At 47.2% G+C, this 16,486-nt stretch overlaps 1 protein-coding gene across 3 annotated transcripts in view; it reads right to left on the bottom strand.

The window, feature by feature from the left end:
* OSBPL2 (oxysterol binding protein like 2) overlaps positions 1 to 16,486 on the bottom strand; it is a 116,528-nt gene that overhangs the window by 65,430 nt on the left and 34,612 nt on the right. Inside the window, exon 3 of one of the 3 annotated variants that reach the window (XM_069751188.1) lies at positions 6,134 to 6,213. The exons of the other annotated variants lie outside the window; for them this stretch is intronic. The gene's annotated coding sequence lies outside the window, so the exon portion shown is untranslated. The remainder of the gene's footprint in view (positions 1 to 6,133; positions 6,214 to 16,486) is intronic. 3 annotated transcript variants of the gene reach the window in all.

Below are 16,486 nucleotides of genomic sequence, written 5' to 3' on the forward strand. Positions count from 1 at the left end.
CCCTAACCCTACCCCTACCCCTAGCCCTACCCCTAACCCTACCCCTAACCCTAACCCTACCCCTAACCCTAACCCTAGTTCTTACCCCAACCTTAGTGAAAAAAAAAAAATTCTTTATTTTTTTTATTGTCCCTATCTATGGGGGTGACAAAGGGGGGGGGTCATTTACTATTTTTTTTATTTTGATCACTGAGATAGGATATATCTCAGTGATCAAAATTCACTCTGGAACGAATCTGCCGGCCGGCAGATTCGGCGGGCGCACTGCACATGCGCCCGCCATTTTGGAAGATGGCGGCGCCCAGGAAAGAAGACGGACGGACCTCGGGCGGCCAGGTAAGTATAAGGGGGGGGAGATCGGAGCACGGGGGGGTGGATCGGATCATGGGGGGGGGTGGATCGGAACACGGGAGGGAGGATTGGAGCACGGGGAAGGATTGGAGCACGGGGAAGGATTGGAGCACGGGGTGAGGGATCGCTGTGCGGGGGGGGTGGATCGGAGCACGGGGGGGTCGCTGTGTGCGGGGGGGGGATCGGAGTGCGGGGGGGTTTGATTGCAGCACAGGGGGTGTGATTGGTGCACGGGGAAGCGGACAGGAGGACGGGGGAGCGGAGCACAGGACGGAGGGGAGCGGACCACAGATCGGGGGGCTGGGGGGGCGATCGGAGGAGTGGGGTGGGTGCACATAAGTGTTTCCAGCCATGGCCGATGATATTGCAGCATCGGCCATGGCTGGATTGTAATATTTCACCAGTTTTTTAGGTGAAATATTACAAATCGCTCTGATTGGCAGTTTCACTTTCAACAGCCAATCAGAGCGATCGTAGCCACGAGGGGGTGAAGCCACCCCCCCTGGGCTAAACTACCACTCCCCCTGTCCCTGCAGATCGGGTGAAATGGGAGTTAACCCTTTCACCCGGCCTGCAGGGACGCGATCTTTCCATGACGCATATGCTGCGTCATGGGTCGGAATGGCACCGACTTTCATGACGCAGCGTATGCGTCAAAGGTCGGGAAGGGGTTAAGCTGCGAAAACAGAAAAAACCCATCCGAGAATCTGCTACAATATTAGGAGTGGCAAAATCTACAGTTTGGTACATCCTGAGAAGGAAAGAAAGCACTGGTGAACTCATCAATGTAAAAAGACCTAGGCACCCACGGAAGACCACAGTGGTGGATGATCACAGAATAATCTCCATGGTGAAGAGAAACCCCTTCACAACAGCCAACCAAGTGAACAACACTCTCCAGGAGGTCGGCGTATCAATATCCAAATCTACCATAAAGAGAAGACTGCATGAAAGTAAATACAGAGGGTTCACTGCACGGTGCAAGCCACTCATAAGCATCAAGAATAAAAAGGCTAGACTGAACTTTGCTAAAAAACATCTAAAAAAGCCAGCACAGTTCTGGAAGAACATTCTTTGGACAGATGAAACCAAGATCAACCTCTACCAGAATGATGGAAAGAGAAAAGTATGGCGATGGCGTGGTACAGCTCATGATCCAAAGCATACCACATCATCTGTAAAACACGGCGCAGGCAGTGTGATGGCTTGGGCATGCATGGCTGCTAGTGGCACTGGGTCACTAGTGTTTATTGATGATGTGACGCAGGACAAAAGCAGCCAAATTAATTCTGAGGTATTCAGAGCCATACTGTGTGCTCAGATCCAGCCAAATGCAGCCAAACTGATTGTCCATCTGTAGTATGAAACGACGACCAATGACCCAAAACATAAAGCCAAAACAACCCAGGAGTTTATTAAAGCAAAGAAGTGGAATCTTCTTGAATGGCCAAGTCAGTCACCTGATCTCAACCCAACTGAGCATGCATTTCACTTGTCCATTTCACTTGTTAAAGACTAATCTTCAGACAGAAAGGCCCAAAAACAAACAGCAACTGAAAACCACCGCAGTGAAGGCCTGGCAGAGCATCAAAAAGGAGGAAACACAGCTTCTGGTGATGTCCATGAGTTCAAGACTTCAGGCAGTCATTGCCAACAAAGGATATTTCAACCAAGTACTAGAAATGAACATTTTATTTAAAATTATTGAATCTGTCCAATTACTTTTGGTCCCTTTAAAAACAGGGTGGCACATGTTAAGGAGCTGAAACTCCTAAACCCTTCATCCATTTTTAATGTGGATACCCTCAAATAAAAGCTGACAGTCTGAACTTTAACTGCATCTGAAATGTTTTGTTTAAAATTCATTGTGGTAATGTCTATAACCAAAATTAGAAAAATGTTGTCTCTGTCCAAATATATATGGACCTAACTGTATATTTTGCAGCATGTGCATGATATTTCTTAAAAACTCATGTACTGTGCTGGCACTTTAAAATGCAGCGGATTGGTAGCAAGAAAAAAGGCAGCGGAAATTCTGCTCTGCTTTCTCACTGTGGGAACTGATCTCTAATGTTATATATAAGGTGCAGATCTGCTGGGAATACTACGCAGAAGAGAGAAGAGAGTCCACAGGCAATCTGCAAGCGGTAAGATATGTGCAAACGCTAAATATATGGATTAGTTTCTATACCTTGTAAGGATCTAAGCGCACAGCACAAAGGGTCACATGTCACTTTCGTGAGAAGTCACAATTTGTCCTTAAGGCTTCTGCTTCGAAGGATTAGGAAGGTTGTGGACCCACTTTGTGGGCAGGGCTTACAATAAACCACCTCCTTATGTACTTTTTTTTTAATCTTTGTTGACCTTTCATGTTTTTTTTAGATGGATTCTGACACTTTCACCTAGAAGTCCTAAGCAATTACATAAAAGAACGTACAAATATGACAAAAATGTTTATCCTGGCTTTTATACCACAAGGGTGCGGCAGCTATAGTACATGGATGTGTCAAAAATGGAGGCAAGGGATCTGGGCCTGTGGTCTGTCTGTTTTTTTTTTTCTTTTGCAGATTTGCTAATCTATTCCACCGAAAAATATATTTTTTTGGTGAAATATAAAGGCAAACAATCTGCTGCTCGGTTATCACAGCCATTGGAGGCATGCAAACTCATATAGAGGGAGTAAGCCCAAAACGAGTGTCCACTGCAGCTGAATGAGGTATTATAAGATGGTCATTGTTAGCCCCTGTCCGCTAACTAAGAGGGGGGTACAGAGGGTGTCTCTAACAGGGTCGTCAAAATGAGCCATTTTGGCCCATTTGACAGAATGTTCTGTGAGGGTCCAATAACCCAGATCTCTGTTAATAGTTCACAGGAATGCTAAACTAATGTCACTTTACACTGACGATTGCTTGTCCTTGGGACCTGTGAGAAAGACAAAAATCCCTTTGAGGGATTGCTCTCTAAATGCAAGCCATCACCTAGCACCAACATAGGTAATAGGATGCTGTTCACTGCGGGACCCCCTCCGATCCAGAGAGCAAGGCTCTGACGTGCAGGGGAGCTGTAACATGGCGACCTTCAGAGAATGAATGGTGGTGTTCACGGGAGCATCGCTTCATTCGTGGAACACTCCAGATCCAAGTTCTTGGAATCAGTGGGACCCTAAGCAATGATCCTGTTGATAGGCGTTAAATTACATTTATGCTAGAACCCCTTTAACATCAGCCCTCATCAATGTGGCCGGCTTTGTACTGCGGCTTTGTTATCAGTCAAGAATCACTTTCAGGAAAGAACACAGATAACAGCCTGTATCCCATGGTGTAGAGCAGACGTCTGGTAAGGCCGGCAGGTCTCACACGCGGAGTGACTGGTGACACCAGGGACGGGACGGTATTATATGTTATCACTCAAACAGGTTTCCCCAGATTACAGTTACTGAGTGACTCATTATAGATTGTGAGCGACTAGTCATCCTGTAATAAAGACAATAAATGTACCGCAGTCATATCAGAACACGTATGCGCTGGATGAGGTCTTTAAGAGACCACCTTGAACTAGACATCAATGGAAATCTGTGGAGCTCTGCCCCCTGGGCACCTAACAGTCATCAGAACGAATGGGCAACAGTGACTACTGAAACCCCCCTTGGCCCCCTTAGTCCTTCTTCCAAAATTAGCAAATGCATTGACAGATTTTAATATTGAGCTAGAGAAGAAAGTAGAAGAGATTCACAACTCACAAATATCAATCTTCACCTTTTAACACCATGTTTTTAGATGTGTTCAGATTTGTTGCCTACTATGTCTGTATAGTAGTCAGAACTTCATTTTTGTGTTAGGCTATGGGCACACGTCCTGAATTGCTGTGGAAATTCCGCAACTCCTTGCATGCGTTGAATTGGCATGCGTTTTCCCACTAAACACTAGCGTTTTGCAAGCGTAATTAGCTTGCAGAATGCTAGCGTTTTCCAAGCGATCTGTAGCATCGCTTGGAAAACTGATTGACAGGTTGGTCACACTTGTCAAACATAGTGACCAACTTTTTACTATTGATGCTGCCTATGCATCAATAGCAAAAGATCGAATATTAAAAATAATAAAAAATAAATAAAAAATCGTGATATTCTCACCTTCCGGCGGCCCCTGCAGCCTTCCCGCTCCTCGCGATGCTCCCGTTCCCAGTGATGCCTTGCGGCAATGACCCTAGATGACGTAGCATCACGTGAGACCGCTACGTCATCACAGGTTATTGCCGCAAGGCATTATTGGGAACGGGAGCATCGCGAGGAGCAGGAAGGTGAGAATATCACGATGTGTTACTTTAATTCTTGGGGTTTTTTTTTTTTTTTTTTACAGGTATATGGTTCCCAGGGCCTGGAGGAGAGTCTCCTCTCCTCCACCTTGGGTACCAACCGCACGCACATGATCCGCTTACTTCCCGCATGGTGGGCATAGCCCCATGTGGAAAGTAAGTGGATCAATGCATTCCTATGTGTGCGGCATCCCCGCGATTCCATACAAAGAATGAACATGCTGCGTTTTTTTCCGGAATGTGATTCCGCTGCGGAAAAAAATGCAGCATGTGCACAAAAAGTGCGGAATGCATTAAAAATGATGAGATGCATATGTAAACGGACGAAAAACGCTAAAAAAAAGCTAAAAATCCTGAACGTGTGCACATAGCCTTACAGGTCTTTAATTCACAATAAAAATAAAATTCTAGTTGCTTGAAGTGACCACTAGAGCAGTGTTCCCCAACTCCAGTCCTCAAGAGCCACCAACAGGTCATGTTTTCAGGATTTCCTTAGTATTGCCCAAGTGATAACTCCATCACCTGGACAGGCAATCATTCCATCACCTGTGCAATACTAAAGAAATCCTGAAAACATGACCTGTTGGTGGCTCTTGGGGACCAGAGTTGGGGAACACTGCACTAGAGGGAGCCAAGTTAATCATTGCATTCGGTTTTCCTAAATTAACATAAGCTCCCCCTAGTGGTGGGTAGATGCTGCTGGAATTTTATAACATAGCTAAGCAGAGGATTTGGAGTTTTGCATTAAATACCCAGTTCCAATTTTCGACCTAAAAGCTATATGTTAGAAGCGGAACTTTCAGTAGAAATTTCAGAGGTGATGCATTGACTTCAGAAGAATGGATAAAAAGTTGGATAATACATTTATGGCAAAGTCTATCAATATGCTAATAATATTTATACAGAGAGCCATTGAAAGGGTTTGTATGAAGTATGGAAGTTAGAACATATCCAAGGCATGCGCACCGCCGCTCAATTCATCCTCCTAACACTGACAGTAAAGTGGTGAGAAGCGATCGGGAAGTTATCCTCTATGCTAAGGGCAGTATATTCCAGTATATACCATCACAATAGGGCCGCCACTGAGAAATACCTCCATTTGTCCTCATCATTCCAGGATTGTGCAGATGCCCCCTGTCCTCATGTGATTAAGGTCACAGAAGTAATACCGGGTCGCTCCTACACCCCATCACCAATCGCCCACTCTGGCTCTGCATGGCCCATCGCACTTCAGGACACTTTCCAGTGAAGCCAGTGAAATATATGACAGATAACCGAGAACAATAGATTGAAATGAACCTCATGATTACAGAAAATCGACTCGTCTCATGTATTTTACTTATTAACATCCACACACATTCTTCATTCGGTCAAGAGTCAAAACTTAACACAAACTCATATGTGGAGAAAAAACAGCAGAATCTCAGAATAAAGTACGGAGCAAATGGAACATTAAAAAAAAGTACCGTACCTGCAAAGTCCGAGGAGGAAAGGCTGCGGAGCAGGACGTGGCCGAGCCTGCGTCTGTGCTGTACACTGTCTTCAGGTGATCTGCATAGAATGTGGAGGATCAGGAGCGGTCGGACAGGTGGAGCAGGTATCTGCTGCGTGGAAGGAAAGCAACTGCCAGGCAACTCGGCATTGTAGCCCTATAGCAACTGGCAATAGGAAAGTCAGCTTGCCCCTTGTCAAATAGCCTTTGCAAAACAAGGACATTCCAAGGAATTAGGATGCTGTCCCTTTAAAACTCCCCACTCACTCTCTATTGATTCCAATTAAAACGCAAGCCTATGCGTCTCTTTGTTTGTGTTCCCTATTCTGACTCGTCGATTGGATCACCCGCTATCTCCACACTACCAACAACTCAAGATTTGCAAGACCTCCATTCTAGTGGAGAAGACATACTGCCAGGAGCAATCATGGAAATCAAGAGATGCCCCTTCCTTTGCAATCTCAGCTAATCAAGGTGCCCCCCTTGTAATCATCTGATCAAGCCTGCTAATTAATGGCCTTTACAGTGACTCAATTCCGATATCCTCTGCAAACACCAGATGTAAATAACATGTGTAATAATTAACCACGCGGAGGAGGCACCGCACAGTTAGACTTTGTCACGGTGCACAGTTTGGCGCCAGGGATACGCAGCGGCCTGTGTGGTTATTGTTGGATGAGCGGCATAAATACTGAAGCCACTACTAGCGGTAGTATAAATATTAAGTCTTCTGCAACTCGGTGCCATTCTCTCTAACTTGTGTCCAACACCTGAAAGGCTCACACAGGATTTCACCCACAGTGTGCCAGGCTATGAATGCGTAGTGAGAACAAGACACCATGGATGGGAATAGATCGCAACGCCATTTCCCAAGGTTGTATGTAGAGGCCACATGTTTGCCATGAAGGGATGTCACCTGGCTTCTTAAAGGCTAATTACAGAGATTGTTGTACAGAAGCAGATAAAGTTGGGTGACTACCTGTGGCGCTGTGACGGCAGGTGCCTTTCCAGTCTGCTGTTCGTCAGACATTGAAGCTAATTACTGATAAAAGCAGGATAAGTTGTACCATTAGGAAAACTCATTTCCACGTCATCTACAGAATATGGACATAATGGAGTTTGGGAAGTAGTCTGGCAAAATTGGCAGAATTACTATATGGTGGCATACAGGTATTACAGCACACACTTGTTTTAAAAGAATACATTTTATTTGACAATATAAAGGGGATGTTCAAGTATCTAAAAAGTTATTTGGATCTTTTGGCTGCAGATAGAAATTAGGTCAACTTGCTCATCTACTTTAACCCTGCTGTTCTGTTGGTCAAAAATGACCGACTTTGAACTTCAATATTCTTTAAAATATTCAAGATGCGGCTCTGAAACCCGTGGCCGACCGACCCATCCTCATTTAAGTCAATCAACCACAAGTTTCAGAACCGCATCTTGAACACCCCAAAAAATACCAAAGTTCAAAATAGGTCTCCCCAGACCGAACAGAACAGCAGGGTTAAATTTGAAAACTGAACCAATATCCCGATTTTAGACCCCTTTAAAGCACCCCTTCTTGTGATGGTCCCAACGCCATCAGGAAGTAACAACCCCCTTTGCCTTAGTGTTTGGCATGTGATGGAAGGGGGCTGGTTGCCAGGCTCAGTCCATTGCCTTCTCCATTATGATGAAAAAACAGAAGGGGGCTGGGCTAAGTTAATAACCTGAACCCCCTTTACCACATACCAAAACACAGGGTGTGTTAAAAGAAGAGTGGAAGTAGAACGAGAGCCTACAGGAGAGGTCTAAAGTCAATTTCACAATTTAAAGTATATTTAATTTTTATTTGTAAAAGATACAAATAACTATAAAATATCAGTTAATGTATTGAAGGGCTTTCCCAAGACTGCATTTGGGTCCTGCAGCTCAGTTCCTATTGAAATGAACGTGATTAGAACTGCAGCACAGTTACCGCACAGTGTAAGGAGCGGAGCTGTCCCGCACACTGTGTATATGCAGCCGCGGGGGGGTTACAGCTGACCGGTGGAGGTGCCAAGTGTCAGACCCCAACTAATTGTGGAGTTATCCTTGGACCACAAGGAGTGAGAGCTGCTGGCAGTGAGGAGCCAGCCTCCTCCTTTGGGTATTTGCTGAGACGTTGCATTGGCGGACTCCTGTGAGTGGCAGCCGTGCAAGCGTCCATACTTGGAGACTCATTCTCTATGGATTTTCAACCTTTGCGCTAAACTGGATAGAAAATCGGCTCCGCTGATCATTTTATGCAGCAAATTTTGTTTGCAGAGAGTCTGTGACACTGGGTTAAATATCTTGGCAACTAATGTAATAGGCTGTGAGTTTTCCATCCATAAAATGGCAGCTTATTCACTACATGAGAACATATCCAAATGCAATAATTCCCCAGCAGTGCCACTGCTGACAAAGATAAAATGATGCGCTAAATCCATCAGTCATGGCATTATGATGCGCTAAAACTGCATACCCAATGTGCGACAGAAAGACACAGCCAGCGGGTCTTGTCAGATTCACTTATTTCTGCTCTCATCCACTAGACAGGACAGAACAAATCAAATGAGGCATACTTGCATAATTTGAGTCAGACAATGTTTTACCAGCCAGGCGTCTAAACAAAGGTAAAAAAAAAATATTTATTTCAAAACCAGTGCCACATCTGTCCACAGACTGCTTGTGGTACTACAACTAAGCAACATTCGCTCCACTGCTGCAATATCACACACAACCTATAGATAAGGGGGGCGCTATTTCTAAAAGTAAACAACCATGTTCTATTAGTCCTGTGCAATCACCTTAAGTGGAAAGGTTTAGCCAGGTGGCCTTAGTAGCCATTGACTCTCAAGGGCTGTGTGTGACAAGTCATGGCAAGGGTCCCAGCTAATATAGTGATAGTCGTAAGTCAGAGACCAGCAGACATGTAAAAGTATGGTGGACATCTGCCGCAAACTCCCCACCCCAGCAGCTGAGACTGGAGACTATGCCTTTCTGTATGCCCCATTAATGGTAACTCTGCATGACCACCGGTAAGCTGATGTAGCTTTATGGGGGGCTGTTCACTAATGAATGACCCCTGAGTAATCACTTTAGGTATCCTCATTAAAAAAACGTTACAACGATGTTGGCGCTCCTGTCCCAGCTGGTCATGTAGGATTATAGTGCTACATGACTGCTGCAGCCAATCAGAATTCTGATCTGACGCAATAGCGATTGCCAATGATTGGCTGCAGCGGTCACGTGGCAATATAATTGGCATAGCTGTGATTACATCATTGGAAGTGCGGCACTGTGAGACGGCGACTATCAATTGTGTTTATTTTCGATGGGACCCTGAAAGGATTATGCAAAGATTGTTTTTGGTGGAAAAACCCTTAAAAGCTTTTTGCAACAAATATTTCCTGGAAGTTGGGGGCACAGAGCTGGGGGTCTCCCATTCTGGCACTCATTAGGTGTTCTGGCACATAGTGTCTTCCCTGAGATGCACAGTCATAAAGCCAGAGGCTCGCTGTAAATAGAAGCAGTCCTGCTGCATTGAAAAGCAATAATCGCCTTGGAATTTTTGCAATCTGAACTGCTCGATGTACAAATGTCAATTATATATGAATCACTGCTCTTCCGGCCTTGTAAAACAGGCTGCGCAACTGCCACTGGCCCCCCAGGGCAAACATTTACAGCTAATACATGTGCACAGTATAACAAGGCACCATGTGATTAAAATAAGCAGCTACAAGTGGCACACACGGCAATGACAGCAGAATGGCTGGCCCAATGCTAGCGAACAGGACACAAAAATCTGCCCCGGCATTAGTCATCAACAGAGGCTACAACTGGCAGAGATCAGGAGCAAAAATGTGGCTGAGTCATCCAAGTTTGAAGGGTTAAAGCAAAATAACAGCTGTGTTGGCAAAACAAGTAGTACAGCCACCATGTGACCTCCTTATCCAGTGCAGCACTAAGTGCTTAGTCAATGTGATCATGTGGCGACCTCATGTGACCAACACATCCAACATGGAGTACATCAGATGATTTATCCTGACCTAGAGTTACCTCCTGGGTTATACTCCAGAGCTGCACTCACTATTCTGCTGGTAGAGTCACTGTGTGCATACATTACATTACTTATCCTGCACTGATCCTGAGTTACATCCTGTATTATACTCCAGAGCTGCACTCACTATTCTGCTGAAGGTGTCACTATGTACATACATTACATTACTTATCCTGTACTTATCCTGAGTTACAACCTGTATTATACTCCAGAGCTGCACTCACTATTCTGCTGGTGGAGTCACTGTGTACATACATTGCATTACTTATCCTGTACTGATCCCGAGTTACATCCTGTGTTATACCCCAGAGCTGCACTCACTATTCTGCTGGTGCAGTCACTGTGTACATACATTACATTACCTATCCTGTACTGATCCCGAGTTACATCCTGTATTATACTCCAGAGCTGCACTCACTATTCTGCTGGTGGAGTCACTGTGTACATACATTACTTATCCTGTACTGATCCTGAGTTACATCCTGTATTATACTCCACAGCTGCACTCACTATTCTGCTGGTAGAGTCACTGTGTGCATACATTACATTACTTATCCTGTACTGATCCTGGGTTACATTCTGTATTATACCCCAGAGCTGCACTCACTATTCTGTTGGTGCAGTCACTGTGTACATACATTACATTACTTATCCTGTACTGATCCTGAGTTACATCCTGTATTATACTCCACAGCTGCACTCACTATTCTGCTGGAAGAGTCACTGTGTACATACATTACATTACTTATCCTGTACTGATCCTGGGTTACATTCTGTATTATACCCCAGAGCTGCACTCACTATTCTGCTGGTGCAGTCACTGTGTACATACATTACTTATCCTCTACTGATCCTGAGTTACATCCTGTATTATACCCCAGAGCTGCACTCACTTTTCTGCTGGTGCAGTCACAGTGTATATACATTACTGATCCTGTACTGATCCTGAGTTCCCATCTGTGCTATAATCCAGAGCTGCACTCACTATTCTGCTGGTGGAGTCACTGTGTACATACATTACTTATCCTGTACTGATCATGAGTTACATCCTGTATTATACCCCGGAGCTGCACTCACTATTCTGCTGGTGCAGTCACAGTGTATATACATTACTGATCCTGTACTGACCCTGAGTTACCATCTGTGTTATAATCCAGAGCTGCACTCACTATTCTGCTGGTGGAGTCACTGTGTACATACATTACTTATCCTGTAGTGATCCTGAATTACACCCTGTATTATACTCCAGAGCTGCACCCACTATTCTGCTGGTGGAGTCACTGTGTACATACATTACATTACTTATCCTGTACTGATCCTGAGTTACACCCTGTATTATACTCCAGAGCTGCACTCACTATTCTGCTGGTGGAGTCACTGTGTACATACATTACTTATCCTGTAGTGATCCTGAGTTACCTCCTGTGTTATACTCCAGAGCTGCACTCACTATTCTGCTGGTGGAGTCACTGTGTACATACATTACATTACTTATCTTGTACTGATCCGGAGTTACATCCTGTATTATACTCCAGAGCTGCACTCACTATTCTGTTGGTGCAGTCACTGTGTACATACATTACATTACTGATCCTGCACTGATCATGAGTTACATCCTGTATTATACCCCAGCGCTGCACTCACTATTCTGCTGGTGCAGTCACTGTGTACATACATTACTGATCCTGAGTTACCATCTGTGTTATAATCCAGAGCTGCACTCACTATTCTGCTGGTGCAGTCACTGTGTACATACATTACTTATCCTCTACTGATCCTGAGTTACATCCTGTATTATACCCCAGAGCTGCACTCACTATTCTGCTGGTGCAGTCACAGTGTATATACATTACATTACTGATCCTGTACTGATCCTGAGTTACCATCTGTGTTATAATCCAGAGCTGCACTCACTATTCTGCTGGTGGAGTCACTGTGTACATACATTATATTACTTATTGTGTACTGATTCTGGGTTACATTTTGTATTATACCCCAGAGCTGCACTCACTATTCTGCTGGTGGAGTCACTGTGTACATACATTACATTACTTATCCTGTACTGATTCTGAGTAACATCCTGTATTATACTCCAGAGCTGCACTCACTATTCTGCTGGTGCAGTCACTGTGTACATACATTACTTATCCTGTACTGATCTTGAGTTACATCCTGTATTATACCCCAGAGCTGCACTCACTGTTCTGCTGGTACAGTCACTGTGTACATACATTACATATCCTGTACTGATCCTGAGTTACATCCTGTATTATACTCCAGAGCTGCACTCACTGTTCTGCTGGTGCAGTCACTGTGCACATACATTACATAACTTATCCTGTACTGATCCTGAGTTACATCCTGTATTATACTCCAGAGCTGCACTCACTATTCTGCTGGTTGAGTCTCTCATAGCTAGTGATGAGCCAATATACTCATAACTCGAGATTTCCCAAGGACGCTCGGGTGTCCTCCGAGTAATTTTTAGGGCTCTGAGATTTAGTTTTCAGCGCCGCAGCTGAATGATTTACATCTGTTAGCAAGCATTAGTACATGTGGGGGTTGCCTGGTTGCTAGGGAACCCCACATGTAATCAAGCTGGCTATGAGATGTAACTCATTCAGTTGTTGTGATGAAAACAATCTCAGCACTAAAAAAAAAAAAAAAATCGGAGGACACCAGAGTGTGCTCGGTGAAATCTTGAATAACGAGTATATTCGCTCATCACTACTCATAGTCCTACACCCGTTACCCGGCTGTGAGTATCCCGGCCACAGGTCCGCCCTATCCACTGAGCGCCCCTTAACCAGCTGTGAATATCCCTGACACAGCTCTGCCTTGCATACTGAGCGCCCCTTACCCAGCTGTGAATATCGCGGTCACAGGTCTGCCCTGCACACTGAGCGCCTCTTACCCAGCTGTGAATATCGCGGTCACAGGTCTGCCCTGCACACTGAGCGTCCCTTACCCAGCTGTGAATATCCCGGTCACAGGACTGCCCTGCACACTGAGGGCCCCTTATCCAGCTGTGAATATCCCGATCACAGGTCTGCCCTGCACACTGAGCGCCCCTTACTCAGCTGTGAATATCCCGGTCACAGGTCTGCCCTGCACACTAACCGCCTCTTACCCAGCTGTGAATATCCCAGTCACAGGTCTGCCCTGCACACTGAACGCCCCTTACTCAGTTGTGAATATCCTGGTCACAGAACTGCCCTGCACACTGAGCGCCCCTTACCCAGCTGTGAATATCCCAGTCACAGGTCTGCCCTGCACACTGAGCGCCTCTTACCCAGCTGTGAATATCCCGGTCACAGGTCTGCCCAGCACACTGAGCGTCCCTTACCCAGCTGTGAATATCCCGGTCACAGGTCTGCCCTGCACACTGAGCTCCCCTTACCCAGTTGTGAATATCCAGATCAGAAGTCTGCCTTGCACACTGAGCGCCCCTTACCCAGCTGTGAATATCCCGGTCACAGGTCTGCCCTGCACACTGAGCACCCCTTACCCAGCTGTGAATATCCCAGTCACAGGTCTGCCCTGCACACTGAGCGTCCCTTACCCAGCTGTGAATATCCCGGTCACAGGCCTGCCCTGCAAACTGAGGGCCCCTTACCCCGCTGTGAATATCCCGGTCACAGAACTGCCCTGCACACTGAGCGCCCCTTACGCAGCGCCCCTTACCCAGCTGTGAATATCCCGGTCACATGACTGCCCTGTACACTGACCTCCCCTAACCCAGCTGTGAATATCCCGGGTACAGGACTGCTCTGCACACTGAGGGCCCCTTACCCAGCTGTGAATATCCTGGTCAGAGGTCTGCCCTACACACTGAGCGCCCCTTACCCAGCTGTGAATATACCGGTCACAGGTCTGCCCTGCACACTGAGCGTCCCTTACCCAGCTGTGAATATCCCGGTCACAGGTCTGCCCTACACACTGAGCGTCCTTACCCAGCTGTCAATATCCCGGTCACAGGTCTTCCCTGCACACTGACCTCCCCTTACCTTACTGTGAATATCCCGGTCACAGTTCTGCCCTGCACACTGAGCGTCCCTTATCCAGCTGTGAATATCCCGGTCACAGGTCTGCCCTACACACTGAGCGCCCCTTACCCAGCTGTGAATATCCCGGTCACAGGTCTGCCCTACACACTGAGCGCCCCTTACCCAGCTGTGAATATACCGGTCACAGTTCTGCCCTGCACACTGAGCGCCCCTTACCCAGCTGTGAATATCCCGGTCACATGACTGCCCTGCACACTGAGCGTCCCTTATCCAGCTGTGAATATCCCGGTCACAGGTCTGCCCTGCACACTGAGCGCCCCTTACCCAGCTGTGAATATCCCGGTCACAGGTCTGCCCTGCACACTGAGCGCCCCTTACCCAGCTGTGAATATCCCGGTCACATGACTGCCCTACACACTGAGGGCCCCTTACCCAGCTGTGAATATCCCGGTCACAGAATTGCCCTGCACACTGAGCGTCCCTTACCCAGCTGTGAATATCCCGGTCACAGGTCTGCCCTGCACACTGAGGGCCCCTTACCCAGCTGTGAATATCCCGGTCACAGAATTGCCCTGCACACTGAGCGTCCCTTACCCAGCTGTGAATATCCCGGTCACAGGTCTGCCCTGCACACTGAGCGCCCCTTACCCAGCTGTGAATATCCCGGTCACATGACTGCCCTACACACTGAGCGCCCCTTACCCAGCTGTGAATATCCCGGTCACAGGTCTGCCCTGCACACTGAGGGCCCCTTACCCAGCTGTGAATATCCCGATCACAGGTCTGCCCTGCACACTGAGCGCCCCTTACCCAGCTGTGAATATCCCGGTCACAGGTCTGCCCTGCACACTAACCGCCTCTTACCCAGCTGTGAATATCCCGGTCACAGGTCTGCCCTGCACACTGAACGCCCCTTACTCAGTTGTGAATATCCTGGTCACAGAACTGCCCTGCACACTGAACGCCCCTTACCCAGCTGTGAATATCCCGGTCACAGAATTGCCCTGCACACTGAGCGCCCCTTAGGCAGCGCCCCTTACCCAGCTGTGAATATCCCAGTCACAGGACTGCTCTGCACACTGAGGGCCCCTTACTCAGCTGTGAATATCCCGGTCAGGGGTCTGCCCTGCACTCTGAGCGCCCCTTACTAAACTAAAATTGTATTCAGTAGTGATTGTCTCGCATAGAGCAGCTTCACTTTGACAGTCTGGTTCAGATGACTCCATAGTGACCAGATCCTTTTGTTCCGAGCACAATCATTGTGGTGTACACTGGTAACGTGGTTACAGCTGTATAAAAACTTCTATGGCCGTAACCATGTACAGCACTATAAGAAAACATGTGTACACAGCCCCTGCCATGGTCCACAAGGAATTCAGCTGTGTGTGGAGGGAACAGCTCCCCTTACTGAACAGAGATGCACTGCCAGGGCCAAGGGGTTACCATGAGTCAGTGACATCTTCCTTGTACTTCTCTCTAAGTATTGGCTCTGAGGACAGTACAACTTGCCAAAAATCTGTCTCCACCCACTGAAGGCAGCAAACTGCATCAGCTGGGTAAGGGGTGCTCAATGAGCAGGACAGACCTGTGACCGGAATATTCACATCTGGGTAAGGGGTGCTCAGTGTGCAGGGCAGACCTGTGATCGGGATATTCACATCTGGGTAAGGGGTGCTCAGTGTGCAGGGCAGACCTGTGATCGGGATATTCACAGCTGGGTAAGGGGCGCTCAGTGTGCAGGGCAGGCCTGTGACCGGAATATTCACATCTGGGTAAGGGGTGCTCAGTGTGCAGGGCAGACCTGTGATCGGGATATTCACAGCTGGGTAAGGGGCGCTCAGTGTGCAGGGCAGGCCTGTGACCGGAATATTCACATCTGGGTAAGGGGCGCTCAGTGTGCAGGGCAGACCTGTGACCGGGATATTCACAGCTGGGTAAGGGGCGCTCAGTGTGCAGGGCAGACCTGTGACCGGAATATTCACAGCTGGGTAAGGGGCGCTCAGTGTGCAGGGCAGACCTGTGACCGGGATATTCACAGCTGGGTAAGGGGCGCTCAGTGTGCAGGGCAGACCTGTGACCGGGATATTCACAGCTGGGTAAGGGGCGCTCAGTGTGCAGGGCAGACCTGTGACCGGGATATTCACAGCTGGGTAAGGGGCGCTCAGTGTGCAGGGCAGACCTGTGACCGGGATATTCACAGCTGGGTAAGGGGCGCTCAGTGTGCAGGGCAGACCTGTGACCGGGATATTCACAGCTGGG

The sequence above is a fragment of the Ranitomeya imitator genome, chromosome 2, assembly GCF_032444005.1.
Source record: "Ranitomeya imitator isolate aRanImi1 chromosome 2, aRanImi1.pri, whole genome shotgun sequence".
NCBI classification, from domain to species: Eukaryota; Metazoa; Chordata; class Amphibia; order Anura; family Dendrobatidae; genus Ranitomeya; species Ranitomeya imitator.